A 24,598-nucleotide genomic window follows, 5' to 3' on the forward strand; every position below is an offset into this window, starting at 1 on the left:
GCGGGGCTCGATCCCAGGACCCTGAGATCATGACCTGAGCCGAAGGCAGAGGCTTTAACCCACTGAGCCACCCAGGCGCCCCGCCTCCACAGTTTTTACAAACACACATTACCTGGATGTAATCTGTAGCATTGACACATTAACGAAAAACACGAGAAAGAGATGGTGTAAACAGTCCCCTGCCTGTGGGCTTTTTCCAACTTCAGTGGCATCAGATCACCTGAAGCGTTTGCGGAAACACTGCTGAGCCCCTGACTCAGTCTGTGGTCGAGCCTGTTTTTCTAACAAGATTCCAGTTGATTTTGATTCTGTTTTTCCGGGACCACATGTCGAGAACCATTGCCAGCCCAGTTCTCTCCCTGAGCGCACAGAAACATTGCCTTTCCCCACTGCACCTGTAGTGACGTGGGGACAGATGGCTGTGTCCAGGCCAGAGGCATGCATATACCACTTCCAAGTTCTAGACACAAAATTCCCTGCCTCGTCTTCCACTCTCTCTCGCCCCTTTCCTAGACCTTGTGGAGGCTACCTATTAAAGATGATGGCCTGCTATGGAGGTTCCTCAAAAAGCTGAAAATAGTGCTACCCTATGACCTAGCAATTGCACTACTGGGTATTTGCCCTAAAGATAAAACATAGTGATTTGAAGGGGCACGTGCACCTGAATGTTTACAGCAGCAATGTCCACAATAGCGGAACTATGGAAAGAACCTAGAAGATGTGCATCAACAGATGAATAGATAAAGAAGATGTGGTATATATACACAATGGAATACTATGCAGCCATAAAAAGAAATGAAATCTTGCCATTTGCGATGACATGGATGGAACTAGAGGGTATTATACTGAGCGAAATAAGTCAATCGGAGAAAGACAACTATCATATGATCTCCCGGATTTGAGGAAGTGGAGATGCAACATGGGGGGTTTGGGGGGTAGGAAAAGAATAAATGAAACAAGATGGGATCGGGAGGGAGACAAACCATAAGAGACTCTTAATCTCACAAAACAAACGGAGGGTTGCTGTGGGGAGGGGGGTCGGGAGAGGGTGCTGGGGTTATGGACATTGGGGAGGGTATGTGCTATGGTGTGTAAACTTGACGATTGTGCTATGGTATGTGAAGTGTGTAAACTTGACGATTCACAGACCTGTACCCCTGGGGCTAATAATACATTATATGTTTATAAAAAAAAATTTTAAAATTAAAAAAAAAAAAAAAAGGTGGTAGCCTGCCGAAACAGAAGGTACCAGGATCTGTGAGTCTGTGCATGGAGGAAAGCCGCCCTACTCTCATAAAATTGTCAAGTGGAAGAGGAATACACCTTTGTTGTAGCAAGTCGCTGAGGTTGGGGGCAGCATTGCCTAACTTACCCCATGTACATGACTTTCCTGTGCACAGGAGATGAACCATGCCCAACTCTGAGAACACTTTTATTATGTAAATTTGATTAGAGATTAGATTAATCTACCATATACTCTCCCAATCCAATGTATATATAAATTTAAATTTGTTTATACATACTTAACCTGAAGCTACCTGTCAGTAGGCCACCAAGATATTTTTGCCAATCCTTCAGGACATCTCTTAAATCTACCTTAATACATTTTGGGTGAGCTTTCATGTGAAATTTTCCACCTGCTTCCACTTCTGGAACTCCTGTATTCTTGCATTCTCAAAATAGTTACACCTACCAAGTCCTTTGCCTCGAGCTGGATGAGACCAATGCACTTTTCCCTTCAAAGTCCATTACAGGACAGCTCTGCCCGACTCTGTCCTCCTTCCTCCCCTACCTAGCTCTGCCAAGGAGATCATCCCAAAATTTCTAACTCTAAGTTAATTAGAACAGATTTTCTCCTTAGGTATCTTCAGAGTCAGGCCATGGGCCCCGACTGACCCACATCTTTCATCACAATCCTAAGCCATGAGACCTCCAGAAAAATCGCTATTTCATAACTTTATTGCTGGTACTACTTTTGGTGAATATGATGCACCCCCTTTCTCTGGACCCTGCCTAGACATGCATGTCACCCCTCCTGCACCTGCCAGGTGAATCTGACCACTTGCCTACTTGGGTTTCTGCTGGCCGTTGGTAGCCCATTCATCGGGCGGTTCTCCTATGTAGACCTCCACATACATCGCACTGCATGACTGAAGTAGACTGTAATTAAACTCTTTTCCTTCTGTTGTGCAGATGCTATATCATCGCCCTTGTTACTATGTTTTACACACACAGAATTGGACCAACAGCAATGATTTCTCCCAAATATGTCTTATGAAAACATGCACTTCCTTCAACCCTTTTCTCACAAACTGCCCCCACAGTCCATGACATGAAATCAAAGTCTCAGGATTACAGAAAAGATTCACATTTTAAAGCAGCGTATTTTATGTTGGCTGGTTGAATTTAAATAAGAAAACAAGAAATATAAAGTAAAGCGGTGTCCATTTTTCTGATTATAAGAAAACATACACTTATTGAAGAGAATTTTGAATTGAAAAGAAATTAAGAGAAGTAAACAAAGAAAAATTCATCTTTGATATCAGCCTCTACCCAAAGGTAATCTGTTATGTATTTATGTAATTTATAAGTGTTTTTATTGATTGCCATGCTATTTATAGATAAATGGATACTGAATATTCAGTTGTATGTTTAGGTCATGATTTATTCAAACAATCCAAACAAACATTGCTTCTGATTTTCTTATTATAAATAATAACAGAATGAACATCCCTGTACCTAAATCTTATAGCCGTTCCTGGTAATATTTCTAGAGTAGATTCTCTGCAAGGAAATCCCTTGGTAGAAGTGTATGAACAGTTGAGGTACAAGAAAGAGCTAAGATGGTTAAAAGTGATTATGTCTGGTAAGAAGTTTACAAGGGTGGACAGAAATGGGCAGGTTAATGCTGTTTTCCATTTTAAGTACTGCATATTACTTTTTCTGCTTTCGTATTAATGATTAAAAATAAATATCATATTGTGAAAGTTATTTTTTCCCAAGTATAACACAATTATGCCCTCAAAAAAGGGTACGGCTTTTTTAAAAAGTTCATGTAATACCCCCATATGAACAAGCTGACTTTCTGAAAATTCATAACAATTTATCCTCCCATCAGGAGTGTGAAACAGCTCCCTTCCTGTAAAAGTCTCTACAAACTAGATATTTCTTTTTCCTTTTAAGTATTTCCTAATTAGGTTTAAAATGACATGAAATTTAAATTTGCATTTATTTTACTGATAAGGCTGAATTGCTTTCCTATCTGATTTACTGGCCATTTAGATTTCTTCCTTTGGCTTTAAAATGAACAAACCAAAGCTCAGACATTTGACATATGCGGTTCTGGTGAAATCAGTCACTTTAGAACATGGTATCCTTATACCAGTGACTAGGCAGGCCATGGCTTCAATATATGGATAATTCCTTCTTTGAATGACCATCAAAGTCAGAGTGACATTCTTTTTTTTTTTTCTTAAAGATTTTATTTATTTGACAGACAGAGATCACAAGTAGGCAGAGAGGCAGGCAGAGAGAGATGGAGGAAGCAGGCTCCCTGCTGAGCAGAGAGCCCGATGTGGGGCTCGATCCCAGGACCCTGGGATCATGACCTGAGCCGAAAGCAGAGGCTTTAACCCCCTGAGCCAGCCAGGTGCCCCCAGAGTGACATTCTTTTGGATCTCCTTAGCATCAGTTACATTGTCAGGTTAGGGACACATGGCAGAGCCCCTGCGATGATAACCTCAGTTTTCTTTGTGTTCCTAAACCTCAGTTTTCTTTGTGTTCCTAAACCATCCGTGAAGATAACTGTCCTTGGAGCCCTGAGAACATGAGCAGAATGAACACCTGGCTGTTGTACAGCACCACAGTCATTTGGATATACCTTTTACGGAAGCCTTCTCCCCACCTCCACCTCATTTCATAGACTTCATATTTAATAGGGTAATTAAAAATTGTCCATTAGTCTACATGTCAGTGTGTCATGCAACCTTATACATATCTCCTGATATATGGCAGACATGTAAAAATTGGATCGAGATTGTGGACTAAGCATATTTTTTACTAGACTGTCATTCATCCTAACAATTTTTGTCTGGTTTATTCAGTGTTCTATCCCAGACAGCTAGGAGAGTTCTTAGCACACACCAGGCAATCAACCAGTATTTCTTTCTTTTCAAGATTTATTTATTTTAGGGGCACCTGGGTGGCTCAATCAGTTAAGTGTCTGCCTTCGACTCAGGTCATGATCTCAGGGTCCTGGGATTGAGCCCCACATCGGGCTCTCTGCTTGGCGGGGAGCCTGCTTCCTCCATCTCTCTCTGCCTGCCTGTCTACTTGTGATCTCTCTGTCAAATAAATAAATAAAATCTTAAAAAAAAAAAAGATTTATTTGAGAGAGTGAGACTAGGGGGAGAGGCAGAGGGAGAGAAAGAAACAGAGAATCTCAAGCAGATTCCCCACTCAGTGCGTAGCCCCATGAAGGGCTCAATCTCACGACTGTGAGATCATGACCTGAGCCAAAACTGAGTCAGGCACTCAACTGATTGAGCCACACAGGTACCATCCTCCAACCAGTATTTCTTGAGTAAATGAATATATGATGAAAATATAAGTGAATGGATGAACCAACCAGCACTTAACCATTGGACTTCAAGAGCCAAGCTTTGTTTACCTTATTTTGTAAGATAACACATGATGGCAAGTTCTCTCAAATAATACTGGTGAGAAATACATGACGAAAGCTGAGGGGACAGACAAAGACCAAGCTTCAGTTCTGACCGTAGCTCTGTCGGGGAGTGGCTGTTAAGTCATTCACTCCATCAGTGTTTATTGAGTACCTACTATGTGCTCTGCACTATTTCTCTTCAGCTTTATTGAGGAATAACTGACAGGTTTAACTGCCTATCCTTAAAGTTGTGCCCGATGATTTGATAGACATTGTCAAGATGAAAACAATTAACATATCCATCATCTCACTAGGTGACTCCTTGGGGGGGGGGGACTCTTAAGATCTCCTCTCAGCAAATTTCAAGTGCACAGTACAGTATTATTAACTGTAATCACCATGCTGTATGTCAGATCCCCAGAAATTATCCTCTTATAATTGAAAGTCTGTACCCGTTGATCTACATCTTCCCATTTCCACACGCCTCGTCACTGACATCCACTTTTATGCTATTTATATGAGTTGAGCTTTTGTTCGGATTCCACATAAGTGATACTGTGCAGTTTTTGCCTTTCTCTGATTAGCTTATTTCACTTAGTACCGTACCCTACCGTTCCATCCACATTGTCACAAATAGCAAAATTTCCTCCGTTTTACGGCTGAGTAGTAGTCCACGCTTTCTTTTTCTGTTCACCCATCAGCAGACACTTGGTTGTGTCCATGTCTTAGCGATTGTGCCTGGTGCCGGAATGAGCTTGGGGCACAGTATGTCTTTAAGATACTGATTTCATTTCCTTCAGCTATATCCCCAGGAGCAGGGTTGCCAGGTCATACGGTAATTCTATTTTAGATTTTTTGAGGAACTGCCACGCTTTTCCCTATAATGACAGTACCAGATACATCCCTGCCAACAGTGCACCACTGTGCTGGGTTACAGCATCTCTGCTCTCAGGAAGAGCACAGAGGCATACTCTCCGTGAGGGTCCATCAAGTTGAGGTTAATTTTGGCAAAGACTGGGGGGTCCTCAGTGGCCAAAGCTGCAGGCATCCCGGAGGTGTTTGTGGTCACAATGGCGGGTAGGGCTCTGGAGGTCCCAGGGAGCAGCGGTGGCCCAAAGCTGCGGGGGCAGGGGGCAACAGCAATGCACCCCAGGATGGCAGTCCAACGCTGACCCCGGGCCTCAGGGGACAAGGTGCAGAACAATAGCAGCTCGGCCCTGGTGATCATGAGTGGGATCTGTGACTCAGGACCCAGAGAGCAGCACACAGCCACAGCATGGCCTAGTGTTGGGATGTCAAAGCCTTGAATTGGGGCTGCATGGCAGGCGGATCAGTGCTCAGACTCAGGACCAGGGAGTGGGGCTCAGAGCAACAGCCGCACAGCCAGGTGATGGCAGCTCAAAGCCCTGACCCCAGACTCAGCTCTGGTTCCTGTAGATGGCAAAGTTCTAAGCATCCCAGTCCTCTAGAGGAGGGCACAGTGGCCACTCAGGCCCCTGAGGGCAGGGCTCTCCTCAGTGACAGCTCCAGCCTGGGGAGGACGACAGACAGCTCTATCAGCTGGGTTATCCTCTTCCTTGTGGGGTGCAATCCCTCTGGTCCCCAGAGATGCCCTCCTGGTGTGGAGGTGCTTGGGTCCGGGGAAGGGATGACACGGGGTGAAGTAGCTCCTGCACGTGGCTCCATGCTCTCCTTCAGTCAGTGAGCTCCTCGGGAATCTGGGTGCTTCTTCACTGCAGTCCTTTGCTTTCCCAGAGCTGTTTTCGTCCATTTGAAGTTCTGGTTGATTGTTTTCATTGGGGAGGTGCACCTTGGAGTCTTGCTAATGTCAGCCTTGCCGTGCACTTGGCAGAGCACCTGCAAAGCAGAATGACCTGCGGGCCCTGCCCCCAGGGAATGTACCATCTGCTGAGAGATGGATAGCCATCTGATGTTCTGGAATGTTGGGAATAAGGGACACTGCTGAGTGCCTGGCCTAGAACAGGCTTGCCTGGACTGAGAGCTCAGGGAAGCCGTCCTTCTCTGGAGAAGGGATATTTGAACTAGACACTAAGGCAGAGGGAACATTTTGAACACAAGCTCAAAGACAAAAAAAAAAAAAAAATAAGAGCTCTGTGAATTGGAGAAATGGAGGAAGAAAGATAATAGGGAGGCACTGAGAGGGTGGAGAGCATTGAGTGATGAAGCTGGAGAGAGGGTCTTTTACTGCTCTTTGCTGTGGGAGGATACCCTGACCTTTGCCAGCAGCGTAGGCTTAGTAGCACCTACCCACCTGGTCTATCGTGAGTATAAAACATACGTGTACCAGGGCACCTGGGTGGCTCAGTGGGTTAAGCCTCTGCCTTCAGCTCAGGTCATGATCTCAGAGTCCTGGGATCGAGCCCCATATCGGGTTCTCTGCTCAGCAGAGAGCCTGCTTCCCCCTCTCTCTCTGCCTGCCTCTCTGCCTACTTGCAATCTCTCTCTGTCAAATAAATAAAATCTTTGAAAAAAAAAAAAAAACATATGTGTACCTCTTTGCTTAATGTCAGGTCCATAGGAAATGCTCAGTTAGGGTCACTTTTTTTTCTTTCTTTTATTACCCATATTCTGAGTTCAGGAAAAGCAAGAATTTGGTCATGTATTTCAATGGCTCCCGTTTGTGCCCAGGCTGGCTGCGAACTGCTTGGTGAGTGCTCGGTACGTGACAGCTGGGTTTCCAATAGTTAGGTTTCTAAGCAGTCCTTTGCATGCCAGGATTTTATCTATATTTTCTTACATGGGTTTTTACTTAATAAAAAATTACTTTGGATTTGTAGTAATAAATTGAGTTTCCGGCATCTGATACTTCCGTATGTGGAATTATGCATCTTTGTTATCTGCCGCCATTTGGGGTTCATGTAGTCTGGACATGGTTTTATTTTCCAATAAGTGGAGTATTGGTTATTTCAGAACTTCAAATCATCTCTAAGATTTAAGATGATGAAAAATGTAATCTCTATATATTGAATGGCAACATGTTATTTGCATCATAGCGTCTTCTGATAGCTATTAGAAAAGCATATAAATACAGAGATTAAATGAATGCATAAAATAAAAATATCCTTTCACCAATAATGTGCATCTCAGACAACAAAGCAATAATTTAGATCTCTGACCTTGTAATTCAGCTGATTAGAGGAATCTAATTCTCTTTTCATTTCATGTTATATTGTATCTAATTGATGGAGAAGTCTAAGTGGATCAATATTCCAAAAATTGACTTGGACATACTCCATTTCTTTTGTGTCTAGATGACTTGTATGCCCTATTTTCCCAATTTTCAAATGGAGAGAGGGGGGAAAAAAAAGGTCTTCTTTTTTATAACTGCTAAAATGGCCAAGTAAAGCTGATTCTCTCTCTTTCTCTCCCCACATAAGCACATAGTAAAGTTTCTGCCCTTTACACTTGGCTGACAATTCCAGTGACGATACACAAGCCAGGAGAGAATGCACCCCCGACCCCCATCTTCCTTAAGGGGATGAGCCTAAACAATTGTAAAAACCACCTTGAATCAGACACACGCACTCAGACCCAACCCAGCTGCTCAGAGAGCAGATCTGAGGGGAAGGTACAAAGTGTCACCTTCTGTTACACGAGCCTACTTGGGTCTTTTCTTTGCCCCCCCCCATTACTGATGGAAGAAACAAGGTAATATTTACACCTCACATTTACCTGCAAGGGCTTATGTTCTTGTCTTTTTCATCCTGCTGCCTTTATTAAGAAGTTAAGTTCCTGTCGAGTGCCCCTCTTGGTTCCTCATACAAGTACGGTTCTGCATACTGGCCTATTCGTAAATTACTGATGTCACAATGTAAAGTCCCATTCGGAAACAGGCCCTCCTGACATGTAGCTACTGGTAATCTGAGCTGAACTACAGGGTGCTGGAAGCAGCCCTGTTCTCCCAGTGAAGCAAGGCTCTGAAGCTCTTCTTGTGCCAGGGAAACAATTAACTTTGTTCCGTTTGCCCACAATGACGCTCACGTAAGTCGGTCATGTTTGTTAAGCCCGTGTCAGTCCGTTCAGCCTGCTCGGCTCGGGGAGAGTCGCAATGTGTAGCCGGGCTCCAGAGATTGTGGGCAGAAATGAAAAGATTTGCACTCATCGAACAAGAAAATGGCATTCCTGGCTGTCATTCTGGAAGGAAGAGCTTTTCTCTCTAACGTTGCACAGCAGCTCTGCTCGTGTCCCCAAATGTCAGCTCACGCCTCATTGCTGAGTGAGTCTTTTCCCCACCTAACCTGACAGGCGGACGTGTCTGACATAAAAGCAGGCTACCTTCCAACTGGGAAGCTAGGACGCCCCAAATCTGGAGCCAGTTCTGTTCAACTGAGGAGGTTGTGCTGAGTCTTACTTTGCTGTGGGGTCTATGATCAGCTTGGAGAGGTGCCTCTGATGCCAAGGAAACCAAGGGTGACAGTGTTTGGAGAGAGCTGGCTTGTGTCTGCAGACCTGGTGAGGGGCCTGCTGTCTCACCGCACGAGCCCTCCCCTCTCCCTGCGACACCTCACACACGGCTGAGGACCTGAGTGTGCCCGTCGAGTGTTAGAAGGAGTTGGGATTGCCTGCAGAAACGGCCTCTGAGACCCAGGGGTCAGAGCTAGCGTCTGTCGGCACCTATGGTCTGACTGCATGTTGGGGGTATTTCACATTTCACATCTTCAGCTGGTTTCTAGCAGTACACATCTGGCCCTGATTTTCCCCAAAGTGTTAAAAAAAAAAAAAAAAAAAGCAAACTGGCTGTGGTAGTCCTAAGAAGGATATAATTTCCTGAGATAAATCTGCAGAGAACATGTATTTCAAAACCAAATGTAAATTGACTTACATGTTTTCTGTTTTCAGTTTTATATATTGGCTTTTCATTCACAAACATTGATGAAATGCCTAGAGCGTGCTTCCACTAAAGGTGAGCAAAACAGACATTTTTCTGGCCCACGAGAAGCTCACCGTCAGAGTCCCAATCCATTCAAGTATCATGAGTCATCAGACTTGACTGTGTATAAATCCATAGACTTAACACTTCAAACCCACTATTCTACGTCATCTGAATACCTTTGGGCTCTAAATCTTAGCATCTTGTGTGTCAAAGAAGGGGACTGCATCTGGGGAACGCTTAAGGTACCTGGAAGACATTCCACTGGCCTTGGCTATGAGCGCCTGCGTGTTCTTGTTTGGAAGCCGCTTCCCATTTCTGAGTCATGAACCCTGCCGAAGTCAAACAAAATAGTCCCCAATCTGCAAGGGTTTATGTTTTCGTGCTTCTTAATGGAACGAAGATTAAAGTCCAGCCTGGCCTAACAGTGTTGCAGAACAGAAGTAGCTATTATTGTACTGTTGCTATTTTTTTCTGTGAATCTGTAAATACTGCTTTTGATCCAAGGATTGCAGAATGTGTTTTATTAGATTTACCAAAATCCCCTGATTCTGGCATGCCACAGCTGATAGTAGGCAATAGATTTGGTTTCTAAAGCATCACCCGGTAGCATTTTTCTTTTTTTATAGGCCCACATGCAAGAGCAGAGATAAAAAGAGATGCACATATTCACTTTTGCCTGGTAGAGCAGGGGCCACTGAGGGTCCATTGCCATCAGCCCAAGTAGCTGTCACCGGAGAGTCACCTGCTCCACGTCAACCTGACCGTGTTGCCAGCTCCCTGTTGACAAATTCTGAAGTCACACTGTTGCGGTTTCAAGAAGCAAAATGCATGACAGTTGGCCTAACATCTTTTATGTTCCTCTGGCTCTTCCCTTCCACATTAGGAAAGTGACCAACATTTTTCTGGGAACTCAATGGGAATAGTGGATAATAAGGAAACTTCGGGAAGTTATTGAATATTTTCTTTCAGAGCCCAAGACACGTGAAAATCAGGCCTCTGAAACATCAAGCCAGAACCTGGAAACTCTCATGATTTGGTTTCATTAACGATACCAAAGAATAATTAGACCATAAGGGGAATTCTGTTTTCCATTTCCCAGAGACCATGATTAGTAGGTGACTTTCCAGGTCATTCTTTTTTCCACTTCCTGTTTTTTTTCCCCCTTTAAGAAAATTGCTCATGATGGGAATGAGTAGGGTGGGGTACTCATGCACCCTGAGCTGGGTAGCTGACCCCAGGTTGTGCTGCTGGGTTTTTATTTCGATCCAGGAGTCCCAGGCTCTCCTGCACGCCTGGACAAGGACTGTCTGTTCTCTTCATGTAGGCAGCCAAGATGATAGAACCTGGGGATCTTTTCTTTGCATTGTTAATCTGGGAAAGAAAAAAAAAAAAAAGACGGGGAAAAAAGGAAATAGAAGATATATGTTTCTAGATAAAGGAAGTTACTTTATTTGTGAGTGTCTCTAGCAAAGAGACACAGTGAAACACTGTCACAAATGGGCAAGACTTTCAAGGTTTTCATTATACCAGGAACTGTACACAATTAACTTGAGATATAAATATAAGCCAGCATTTCAGTTAAGCTGCTTATTAAAATAATTAGGCCAGTGAAGCGAGGAGCATGTAAGCCAAGGAAATTGTGAGGTTTGGCTAAAACGCTCTCACTGCAAGCATACACAGAATTGAATGAAAAATTGTAAAGCCATGAGTTTAATAGATAAAAACTGTCCTACACTAAAAGTCAAAAGACAACCAGAAAAGGACCAAATGTGTATATATATATATATATATATATATATATACATTTTTTTTATAGATTCATAGTTATAGAAATCCTGAGCTGGAAGGCATTTTTAGGAAACCATTTCTAAACTGGCCACCACCAAGTTCCCCTTTAAAACTTATTCTTGCCTGTGAGTTTTACTTTTTGAAAGATTCCCTTTACAATTTGTGCTTATTAACTGCCAATTAACTTGATTTCCCACTAAGTAAAAACATGATCCTCCAATTAGGGTATGGATTAGCATGAAGTAACTAGTGTTACCTCTTTCAGTTAATATAATTTAAGCAAAAAGCAAATAAATGTGACATTTTGATTATCCTGTGTAATCTTATTATGGGTAAATGTGTGATTTCTGTGAGTCTTTTTTCTGAAACGTAAAAATAGGGCAAGAAGGCCCACGGCCACCTTTGAGGCGAATGGTTGGAAGCCACTGTCTCTTCTGGCCCCTTTATTGCATGGTGGGTTTGATAGCTCAGCCTCAGGCCATGCACTTTTATACAAGGTCAAGGCAAAAATACAGGTCTCCCAATTTTTCATCTAGCCCTCTCTGCTGAACCACACCGCCATTTTATAAACTTGTGAGGCTGAGGAGTTTTGAGTACTGTTCATTCCAATTTTAGAAGTGCTACTGCATTTGAAAGACCATAGAAATAGCCCAGTGGTAACCCATTTTTCTTCTCAGGATTTCTCATTAGGTTTTTCTTAATATCAAATTGGTAACTTTTTTTGAAATTTTTGGACTCCTGCACGGTGCTGTTACATAAGGGTCATCATTTCTACTGAGCTGCCCCACTCTAACGGTTTGCAGATCAGCGCATCTTCTTTATTTGAGTCCTTTAGTATGAAAAGCAACCACCCCCAAACCCTTCTGTTTGCTCATATAATCAGGTAAGACCAGGAAGAGCTCGGAAGACCCCTCTCTTAAATGACCAAGTGCGTTCAGATTGCTTCTTTCTGCTTCTGGCTGTATTTGACATCCAATTCCATGCTCTATATCACAAAGCAAGTTCCTCACTGGTCGTCTTTGGTTGGCCAGTACCTCACATGTGCTCTTCGGGGCTTAATAACGATGATGTGAAATTTTTTTGAGTCATGCTAAAGTATGTTTAGAACTGTGTCCTTTCACAACTTTAAGGAGAATAGAATTGACATTGGAAAAGTCAACACATGAAAAAAAAAATTGCCACGCGACCAAGAATTAGAATTGGTGACAGCAACTTAGTGAAGTGTCCGCAGCCCCTGAGTCTGGTTAGCACTGCTGTCGGCTGGGACGCCGTAATGAATGGTTGGTCCATCACACCTGGTGACATCCTATTTTTAGACTGCCCAAGCACACGATGAATGTGTGGAAGACTGCCATTGCTTATTAAAACCCTTCGTGAAATGTGGGCTCGCTGAATGTCACATGAGCCCCCCATATCAGTCAAGTTACATTTGGAAAACAGAACGTTGAGCTGCCTGCCATTTTGAGCTGCCACCGCCAAGGCACCTCGGGTATCCCGAGGCAGCTTCTGGGGGACAGTTGCGAGATCTAGCGGGTGTCTCTCTCAACCTATCAATTAGGAAAAGAGCAGAGTCAGCTGTGATATATTAGATGGCCCTAAGATGGATCGCTCTGAAAAATCTCATATTGGCAAGTGTAATTCAAGTTGCCAGGAATCCAGAGTTTGCCATGTGACATCCCTAGAAGTCTGATGAGGTTTGACTGGTTTACTCTGCTAAATGAAACTGCTGAGATGGCTGTCGTGAGGTGATTAATAAAGTGCATAAATCTTAACTATGGGAAAAGATGAATCGATGCTTGCATATATTGGAAATGTAATGAAGCCAAATTGAAGCCACCAGGATTTGCTAATATATTACAGGAAAACAATACCATGTTTAGTGTTCCTCACTGGTCGTCTTTGGTTGGTCTCCTTTTGAAGATGGCCAGGAAGACGGGTTTGGTTTTATTTTTTATTTATTTATTTTTTTAACACATGAGACCTGAAGGGGCAGCAGAGCAGGAGAATAATCATGAGTACATACTACTGGTATTTAACATTTGTCATTTATTCCCACCATGTTAATGGAGAGAGAGAGAGAGAGGGGAAGGAAGGAAGGAAGGAAGGAAGAGAGAGAAAGAGGAAAAAGAGAGAGAGATTGGTTCATCTTCCCTCAAGGCTGCTATTGAATGCTGTTAGTAATCATATACAAAGTTTTGGTAGTTTTCAGAGTAATTAGAACCCCAGAGCAAATAAACACTAGATGAGCTCTCATCTTTGAAGTTCTTTTTTTCCAACTAAATAGCTCTGTTCTGCTACAATTATATACTGGTCATTATAAAATTAAAAATCATTTTAAGTAAATGGATTTTTTTTAAAGAAGCATTTGTTTCTTGCCAATTATTGCGAACTAATTGTAGTTTAGGATGGTCTACTAGAAATCTGAAATCACTGCCCTAGAGCCCCACTCCCTGATGGCTGCAAGTTGAATTCCAGAAGGAAATGCAAATGATGGAAAAGAAGGTCTAAGGCCTTCAAAATCTGAATTTTCATAACTTTGATAAGATCTGACTTTCTGAAGGTCATTATAGACAGCTGTGTAGGGAGATGGCCTAAAATATCTTTATTGTCACATGGACCTGAATTTCATTCCAGCACTACTAGAACCAAACTATGATCCGTGGAATGTTAGTTAATGTCTCTAACCCTCGACTTTTGCATTTGTAAATGGGGATGCTATCTACCTTGCAGCCTTATTTTCAGGATGAAAATAATATCTGTGAAATTTTAGCACAGAAGCTGTCATCATAGTAACTGATGTTATCATTGCTTATCATCATTTCTATTGTTATTTTGTGATAGGAAAATGTACTACTGCTTAGAGGCTAGAGCTTGGTCTTAGGACAGATGGTTCATGGCATCCTGTTTTAGTGTTGTTTTCAATAGCAAGCTTGGATCTTCCAAGAACAAGGGATTTAAGTTCAACAATCCAGAAAAGCAGAAGTTTTCCATGTTTCTTTCCTATCCTTGTGATCCAAGGCCAGGATAAGCATGGGTAGAAAATATGACTATACAGGCTGTATATCAATTAGGGGCTTTCCCAGGAACCAAGAAGTTCTTAAAACCCCACCCGTTCGTAACTTCATGAAGTTCCACACTTTGCCAACATCTCCAACATTTCCTAGGACAACAGGAAAATAAAAATGTAAATAGCAGTAATAGTAAATCAGAACATTGAACAACAAGAAAAACCCCTACCAATGTGCCTCATCTGTGACCCTTTTCCCCAGTCCTCTTTTTCTCACTGTTTATTACAAATTAATATCATGAGTTATATGTTAAGTAAAAACTGGGCACCGGCTCTTTTTCTTGGGAGGTGGGGATGATGAATGTCAAGGTCAGGGTTTCCTTCTGACTCCTTGCTTTATCCCAACTCTTTTCATTGATAAACTATTTCTTCGTACAGTCCTTAACTCTTTTCTCTGGCTGCTCATTTTTTATTTTGTTGTTGGTTTAGAGAACATTCTTCCCCCGTTTCTGGGTTCCAGATACTGAGTTTACTGATCGTTTCTTATATTCCAGACACAAGGTGCTTCGCATATGTCATCTTAATTAGTCTTTAAAACAGCTCCATATTAGAGCTGAGGAAAAAAAAAATTGTAAGGTCATAAAGATAGTAAATGGTAGAGCAACAGTTTCAGTGAGTAATTTCAGGTTCATGAAACCAGGCTACCCACCAGAATACCAAACCAGGAATACCCACCAGAGAAACCAAATTTTGATTCTGAATGTAGATCTTATGATGGATACTGACACTGGGGATCCTTAATCTGACTTATCCAAACCTCTCTTACCATTCTCATGGAATCTACCCAGGTCTTCTGGTACATAGGTTGATCAAGAATCACAAATCCAGCTGACACCCATGCTTTCTTCCTTCTCCCTTCTCCCTTGACCCATCCCTTTCCTACTCATCGCCTTCTGGTCCCATTACTCTGGATTCCCAGTTAAATGGAGCAGGAGAACCCTGCCAGTGCATGACACATCGCCTCAGGGGTAACAGAAGAAAATGTTCTCATCACTGTAGAGTAAGGGAGTGGTAGGGTTAGCCTTTATTACTTTTGTTAAAGATACTGGAAGGAAAAGGTTGGGTGGATTTCAGAAGAGGGAAGGAAGAGAGATTGATGAGAAACAGGAAACCACATTCAGACATGAACAGGCCCCAACAAAGACAAGAAAATTGCCATCCCTAACTGCATCTTGGACAGAAGAGCCCAACACATCTTTCTAACATATGCTTGCCCCCACCCACCAAACCCGAGCATCACTGTTCTACAACCAGCCATTCCATGTCTTTCTCCAAGTATCAGACAAGGGTTCTCACAGGGTCATATTTTTACAATAGTAATTGCTAGCAATTATCGCTCACCCACCTTGTGCCAGGTACTGGATTAGGTCCCATTCAGTCTCTGCAGTAACTCTGTGAAATTGGTAAATCACTGTTCCCAGCTTACAGACAAGAAAGCCAAGGTGGAACAAATGTAAGCACGTTGTCTGCTGTCACACAATTGGGAAGGAACAGATCTGGTATTGAAATGATGCCATGTTGTCCCCAAAGCCTGTGTCCATTTCCACGATGCCACATTACCTGTGCCAGGACAGTTTTCCAAACATGCCATTCTAGATTAGTAGGTCTTCTGGAGGGCTAGCAGTAGAAATGGGAAAAGGGTTTTAGGGAAGTTTGTTGATGCTGTAGCAACCTGAGAAAATAGTATTGGTTTCTTATCTTTTTTTTTTTAATGGCGGCATTCATAGTTCATTAAATACAACAAAACCTTCAAGCTACTATTTGGATTGTTTGGCTTTTTCTGCTTACCTGTGTCTTTTTAAAAAAATTCCTATGTTCTCCCAAAGTGTATCTGATCACTATTACATGGATGCTATCAGATTTCTCATGGAAAGATTCAAGACTCATGAATGCCCACTGTGCAATTTAGGCAAAAAAGATTATAAACCACTCAGAACTGTGAGATGTAGTCCAGAGGTCCACCCATGCAACTCACAGTCCAGGCTCTTTCTTGCAACCATTTCTATCACCGAGAGAAGATAAGTTGAATAGGAAAATCAGGAGAATCCTGCCCGAATATAAGAGGATAAGCCAGCACATAACCCAGACTTCTGAACTTACATGAAAATTAGAAAGTTTCAGCCAGGTCCCTTATCTGCCTGGAATCATGTAGTTTCAGCATCAGATGATTTTTTTTATCCACTCCTTCTCCAAGATTCTGCAAATGCCCATTTTCTAGAAAAACAATGATGGTGAGTGTACATCACCTCTGGTAATTGCAAGAGATTTAATGAATTTTACACCACCCTTTCCAGCCAGTCTTGATGCTCCTTTTTATCTAGATAGAAAGGGTAAGGGGAACAATTACACACTTCTCGTGGATGAAGGTTAGAAGGAACAGCGATATGTTGGGCAATCACAAGCATTCACTTGTCAATCTAATTGCGCAGATGTTCCAAACAGGATATGCAGATTCTTGTCCAATTCAGTGGGAAAATTTATAGAATTCTGTCACTTGGAGTAATGAAGTCATCCTAGCCAGTTCTGCCTCAAGCAAAGTACCCGCCCAAACGGCTAAAGACAGAGGGATTGGCTTCTTTCATCTACCTTTAAACAGTGCAAGAAAGCTAGTGCTTTCCTCATTTTATCATAAAGAAGGCAAAAAGTGACTATCAAGGTTGGCTCTAATGCATCTAAAGGAATATATTTGGAAAGGCTTCACTAAAAGAGCTTGGTAGGAAAAAAAAAGTTTGGTAGGTAGAAGATTTGGCAAACTTTTAAAGTCACCTTTATTTTACCCATTTTATTGACATGAAAGCTATGACTCAGTCATCTTTGTTCTTTGAAAATGAGCTAATACACCTTCCAGAATGTGATACATAAAACTTTAGGGTGCCACTGAGCATCTATAGATCAGGAAGCACTATGTCTCCGTGCTTAGACTTTATGGATCGGAACATAACCACAACAGGGCAAGTTTCTGAATGAAACTCCTAGATGATGAGACCAGAATGGAACTCTGTAATCCCAAAGCAACCCCTATTCCGTATTCATTTTCTATATTCATCTCCTGTATCCACACATTTGCTCTCTTGGAGGCTGTTACTTCTGTTCCACTTCATCTCTCTAGGTTCTAGCCATATTGACAAGACCCAGTGGAAACCCTCTGTCTTTACAGAAGGCCCATCACCGGAGTCTAGGATGTACCTCCCTTCCCTAGGATTCCGTGTTTGGTTTTTCTTACTCTCTTCTTTAGTTTTGTCTCACAGACTCGTGCAGGTATGGCCAGTGGGTTCTTCTTCCCGTTCTTGACTGATTCAGATTGGATATAGCTGATTAGATGAAGATTTCAAGTCTGTGCAAAGGGTGCTTGGTGGGTTAACAGCATCTTTTTTGGGTATACAAGTGAGGAATAGGACATTTGGGTCATGTGTCTCCCCTTCCAAAAACTAGCCCATAAGTACCTAAGGAATAAGAATCTCTCTCTCTCTTGCCTATATCTTCTGCATGTCTGGTGTGTTTCTAACCTCATGGTAGGGACTTACATGGTATTTGTTGATCAACATCCCAAAAGTTGCAATCAACACAATAGGGAATAAGTTCCAAATGAGTCTGGAAAGTAATATCTTGTTTTTACCAAGAGACAACTCTTCCCCTAGAAGGAAAGCGCCAGAGGAGTACTAAGTATTTTTCTCCGTGAGTCCTAGCCAAATATAAAGTGAAACTCCACATGCAACCACACTTAGAACTAGATTTATTTGTAATATGTTTAGGCTTGTTGGAATTTTTATTGTTTGTATATTTAACCCATGGTAGTTTTTGTCCAGTTCCTCTCCCTGGTGCTTAGTTTGGGCTTAAATGGTATGCTTCAAGGGAAAAGGGAACAAATACAAAATATATCTGACTGATGAAAAAATAAAATGAAAATATGGCGGGGCACCAGAGCTAATGAAAACAGCCTGCCTGATAAAAATAGTCATATTTGCTTTGAAAACTTGCACCTCTTCCTGAGCTTCTAGAGGGAACAACCGGGTGGTGTCCACGGAGGCATCTGAATCCTGATCTCTGTCCATTTTTAGCAAATTCCAGTAACATTCGAGATTCATTCTCATTTCATAAAAAAAAAACAAAAACTCCCCTATAGTTACAGTACTTGCTACTGGGGTTAATTGGAATTTCAACTTCAACGATTTCTGGAAGCTTAGAGCAAAATGTATGTTTGAAAAAATAAGAGAAACTTGCAGAGGACAGACAGGTTGGGTTTACAGAGGAGTTTCAGGTTCTTTAGATCATAGGAGAAACGGGCAGCTGCAGGAGCCCAACGGGCTATCAGTGGATAGCCAGCACCAGCCTTTCTGGGGAGATCAGAGACGGGGGAGCCTTTACCTGGCTCGGACCTCACGTCCTTAGGAAAATGGAAAGGACAACGGACATGGAATGAGAAGACCCAAGATCAAGTTTCTCCCAGATGTGACGTAGCCACTCCAAACCTTGCTTTTCCCTCTGAAAAAAGGAAATAGTCATTTTAACATACACTATGGGGGTCATGATGGCCAGATAAGAAGAGGGAAGCCGGAGGACTTGATAAACTATAACCACGGCAAATTATGCTATTACCACCCAGTGTCACTCCAGCCCAGGTGCTTAACCCTTTGTCCCAATAACTTGCTTTAAAGTCTTTCTCCAAGGATATGGACCTCATTTCCACCAAAAACACCTGAAGGATACAACTCCTGTGTGAAACAGTGGCTTTCTATACTTAGATGGTGGAATAGGAGATACAGTTTGACAGGACCCCCTGGTGAGAGTCCTAGCCTTTAATGTATTTTAATGGACGTTGAGCAAACTTTAGGGAGGGTAGAGGAGATATGGGTCTAGAAATCGGGGACCGGTTTCTAACCATCCCTGGAATCCTACTCAGTAGGGGGTCTCCTGAGTCAAACTAAGGGAGTCTATGACTGATTACCCTATCGGCATCTCAAGGCCTGATTCAGAGCCCCTCCACCATCCAGGGCAGATTCCTAAGCTAGTTCTGGATGTTTCGTGTCATTTACAGAGATGATTGGCATATAGATGACAAACTGTCTCTGGTCAAGAGATTGTTAGTTTATGCCAAACGTCTGCAATTTATTCTCAAAAATGCCTCGTATCTACTAGAAGACATCCATTTATTCACCTAACATCTCAGAACGGTTTCTGTGCTAGGAATTCACAATAAAGTGGTGAGCAAGACAGAAAGAGTCCCTGCCTCACAGCATTTGTGTCCCTAGACCCACAACCGCTGCGCACAGGAAAGCCCTTGAACGAGAGGGGCCTCCCTTCTGGACATGTGTGACGCTGCGTTTTAAAAGAGCACTGGATTCGGAGTCATTGTGGAGTGTCAATTCTTTCTCTCTTACTAATTCACCATGGGGACCTTTCTTTCTCATCTTCTGCTTCCTAATCTGTGACACTGGAGGCCAAAACGAGTTCTCTTAGGACCCTTTCATTTCTAGAATAAGCTAATTGCTTGACCTTAGGAGAATCTCTGCTTCGCTTTCCTATATATTGAAGAGAAGTAATGACATTCTCCCCACCATCAGCACTAGCTGTTTTCGAAACCGAGTTTAGGTAATAGGTGAATGCGTTTGAACTATGTGAGGGTCAACGTCAGGCACTATGAAGACTCTTATTAGGATGTGATCACGAAGCTAGGAAGAAGGAGGGCAGCCTTATGATTTCTTGGGGACCCAGAATGTACACATCTGCCACCTAAACTAAAATCTTGGAGACACCTACCCTGTATAGGTGGCTGACATAGCCCGCAATTATTAGAAACTCTTCTGTCTAGAGGACCTAGAGTGCTTGAGGCTGAGAAGTCTCAGCCTCCTGCCACCATTTACGTGTGTTCCTTAGAAGCTAGGCTCAAACTGGTTTCTTCTTGTTGCTAAAGAACACTTGAACCTTTTCTTTCCCTTTTGCTGCTGTTTGGAGCTTGCTTTTAGAAGCCAACCTACACCGTCTTTATTTTCCCTAAGCTCGAGATTCCAGAAGCGTAGCCCTCTCCTCCCAGGTCCCTGAGTACCATCAGCAGCGCGCAGGCCACCTTTGCCATATTTCTATTGAGGACTGTACTACAGAATCACCCCAGAGGTATTAGTGATGCTAATTTTGTCCTTGATTCTATCTCAGACTCGAGTTTACCCTGCCCTTGTAGCATAGAGTGGGTAATGCAGCTGATTGGAGATATGCTGTATGGGCTCTGAGTGACCGTGCTCCTCTCGGAGTTGCTTGGCTACAAGGTGGCACTAGGGGAATGCTTTCCATTTGCTCCGACACCATAACAACCAGACTCAGAAGTGTATTTTGACTAAGAATGAAGACATCATGCTAGCCTTTACACAGGGATTTGTTTTCGGAATTCCTCGTTCAGCTAAAAAAATGTTATGACTATTGATTTTGTGGTTTATCTGAATGCTTGCAACAGAATAAGCCTACAAGCATTTATTGTGCTTCCCCCACCACAATGGCCCAGTCCCATGTGTGAGTGGAAAGAAAGTACAAGGGTCAGCTCTGAATCTCCACAGTGTCCTTTAGAAGGGAATTATTTGCAGACGAGAAATTTGCCAAAGTAAGTCGTACACCCATGTGTTGGAATGCGTGTTGCTATCTGGGCTCAAGTTGTCTGCTTACCCAGCTATCTCTTTGGTAAAGTGAATTTCACAGGGCCAAGCAGCACATCTCCCCTTTGCTGCCCCAGAAAGAGAAAAAGCCATCTCAGGCACACAGGGAACAGAGTTGTGCTACACGGAAATCAGCAAAATACATCAAATATGCTTGTCTTAATTAGAGTGTTTACATATTCCCTCTTATGTATATAAAACACTGACGATGTACTCCACAATGTCAGAATGAGGATATGGTAGGGGAATTAACTATTTCAGTTCTGCATCTCACAGCTATAGTCTTTGCTCCAGTTCAAAGCATAATTCAAATGTGGCAATGGGTGATTAAAATCAAGTTTAGAAAGATACAGTGTTTGGTTTTTCTTTAAGGTTTTCCCAAGTCACTCTGGCCCGTGGAAATATCCTCTGTCTTTAAATAAGATATTTAAAGAAGATATTTCCATCTTCTTTCTCTGAGCTGTTTTATGACCTTCAGTTGGAAATTATGTACTGCTTTAAAATACCTGGATGGTAAGATTAAATTTGCTTAAATGTTAAAAAAAAAAAAAAAGATAGTGTTTGCATCGCTTCGCATGTAACCATTCCCAATTGATGTTAATCACAAACATAGTGTATGATTATTGCCTAATATTAAAATACACAAGGCACACCCAATTTGATCTAGATTTCCTCCCAGTTAAAATCATGGGAAAGTGTTAGGATGTTTTTCTTTTCGTGTGTACTCAATAATGAAAGACTATCAGTCTGATCAGTAGAAAGTCTTAAAAATAATAAAACTAACAGCAGCTGATTGTAATTTATCTTTCAGAAAAACAGTTGTTATATTTTCCATTCCAGGAAGGGAAAAAATTGTCAGGGGTGAGCTCTTCTGCACGTTTTGATCACTTGGAATTCATCTTTGTTTTTGCATCAGAGGCTGAAGCAGCCCCAGACCCAGATGTGCAATTGATTTTTGTTCAATTTCAACTCTGGGGAAAATTACACAGAAGTGTGTAATTTTTTCCCTGAATGCCCAGATTATGTAAACACACCCATTTCATTTTAATAACAGAACTAGGGACATCCACTGGGAGAGCATCTAATATTTTTTTCCCCCTCGAAATCGTATTTTGGGGCAAACCTTGCACAAAGAAGGATTTAGAACCTTTTATAACCCAGGGAATGACATCTTATGAGCCGCATTGCAAACACATATGGCTACATGTAATGGAAACAATGCACCTTTACTTCTTTTCACTTTATACTGCCATGTTGGTCTCTTTGATCATGTATGAAGCCTTGAAATAGAAAACTTGCCTGGCTTGGTTTGCATTTGTGATCACTGACCTCTAAATTAAAGTGATTCAAACTCTAACCCCTTCCCATATGGCTTAAGCATGAGTTGCCTGAGTATGTTGCTTCCAGCCTGATTTTGAGGAGAAATGGTTATGTTCCACTGGCGAGGCAGCCCATGACCCGTGAATGGTCCGGTGACATGACTGGTGAAAATGGGCCCATGTGCCATCTTTCTGGTTTCTTCTCTAAACTGCCCAGATGCTGGAGCTCTTCTTGGACCCACTTTAGACATTTCAAGTTCTGCTGGGGAAAGGGCAACATGTAGAAAGACAGGGAAAGAGAGCCTTTTCTTCAACCCTTTGCCTCTGGTGAGTTCCACAGTGATAAAGCAGAGAGAGAAAATAAGATTAGCTTATCTATGGCTTTCTTGGGTCATCCATTAGACTTGGCATCGTGGCCTTCAGTAACAGCTTAGGCTTAGCCTGCAGGGCTGTATGGGCTCTTGAATAAACAGATACATATATATTTTATAAGATTGAGTATAGGAACTGACATCAGGAGATTTTATGGAGGGCTTAATTACTCTCAGAGGTTTAAAGAATGTTCAATGGGAGACACTTGGTCATTTTTACTTTTAAAAATGACAATTAAAAATAAAAATTGCTTGACACTAGGACCCAAACACAGGCTTGCTTTGAAAGCATTTGTTTGTGTTATCACTGTTGATGTTTTCCCACAATCTGGTCTCTTTCTGGAGTCAACAAATACCATGTTTGCTAACAGAATGAGCGCTAGCAATTAGCAGAGTTCTAGGTGAAGCCGGGTAACTAGCTGCATTGTTTGCTGTGAAAATTCCCAGGGAAAGACCAACCAGGATTGCTTTTACCAGCTCCAGAAAAAATCCCCCAGAGCCTTCTGGAGAAATGCAGCATCATTCAGGAAAGGGTACAGACTGTGGAATTAGATAGGCAAGAGTTTGAATCCCAATTCAGTAATTTAATAACCTTAAAATGTGGTCTCAGGTACCTCATCCATAAAATGAGGGTAATAATGACTATTGCACGGAGTCGTTCTAAGGATTAAATAAAGTGAGTATATGAGCATAATACGCATAGTGGAAGGAAATAATTTTATTAGGGTTCATCCCTTTTGTTTCCTTAATTCCCTGAGGAGTAGTTTATTTCTGAGAGTTTATTTCTGCCAATTTGCAGGAGACATACAAATCAAATATAGTACTTTATCCCTTTGTCCCAGGCTTGCATAAACCTGTCAAAACTACCCAAGGAAATGATTGCACCAGCACCAAAGTGTGGTCTTCCATTTTTAGCAAGATAAACGACCAAATGTTTAGAGAAAACCCTCCCCGTTCACACTTAAATACACATACACTAGATGATAGATAAATAGGCAGACAGATACAGAGATTGAGAGAACAGTCAATGTCAAGAAACATCCAGAAATCTCTGCTTCACCGGGGTAATCAAGTCCTACAGCTGCCATCTTGTGGTCTAGGTGTTAGAGCTGTGACCAGTGTGGGAGAGAGCTGGACAGGAGTTAAAGCATCCCTAAGCGGGATGGGAGGTGGAATGTTTACAAAATGCTGGGACCCCAAAAGAAGACATTCTTGGTAGGTGAATTAGGGGAGGACAAAAACCCCACACCACCGAAGAGTTGCTGTTCATGACTCCAAGCGATAGAGAGTACCTGTAGTCTATAATTTCTAAACTTGGAGATGAAAAACTTGAAAGAGAGAAAAACTTCAAATACAAAAAACTTCAATAAGAAAGAAAAGTGGTAATAAAAGAAATATTGAAAAGTAGAATTAGATACCACAAAATAAAGTTGTAAAAATGAATCCAGATATTTTAGTAACCGAAAATCAATGCAACTGTATTATCCTTCCCTGTTAAAAAACAATGATTATCGAACTAGATTAAAACACACAAACACACACACACACACTCTCACAATCTCACACAATCCAGCCACATGTTGTTTATAAGAGGCACAGGATGGTTAAAAGTAAAGGTTAGAAAAGGTATTCCAGGCAAACATTAACCTAAAGGAAGCCTTCATTAATATAATAATATCAAACAAAAGCAGTATTAAAGGCAAAAAAATAATACACTAGAGAAAAAGAGGTGAATTTTCTCAAAAGTTAACATTTCTTAGGAAATATGTGTTGAGTTTATAGGTAATGAGTAGTATAGCTTCAAATATTAAAAGTAAATTAACAGAATTACAGTGAAAAATATACAACTCCACAT

The 24,598-nt window shown here is 41.9% G+C and overlaps 1 protein-coding gene across 1 annotated transcript in view; it reads left to right on the forward strand.

The window, feature by feature from the left end:
* Positions 1-24,598, forward strand: part of LOC111146786 (sterile alpha motif domain containing 12) — a 384,040-nt gene that overhangs the window by 288,435 nt on the left and 71,007 nt on the right. The gene's annotated exons all lie outside the window — the stretch shown is intronic.

The sequence above is a fragment of the Enhydra lutris genome, unplaced genomic scaffold (genome assembly GCF_002288905.1).
Source record: "Enhydra lutris kenyoni isolate GAN:26980312 unplaced genomic scaffold, ASM228890v2 scaffoldscaffold14, whole genome shotgun sequence".
Classification (NCBI taxonomy): Eukaryota; Metazoa; Chordata; class Mammalia; order Carnivora; family Mustelidae; genus Enhydra; species Enhydra lutris.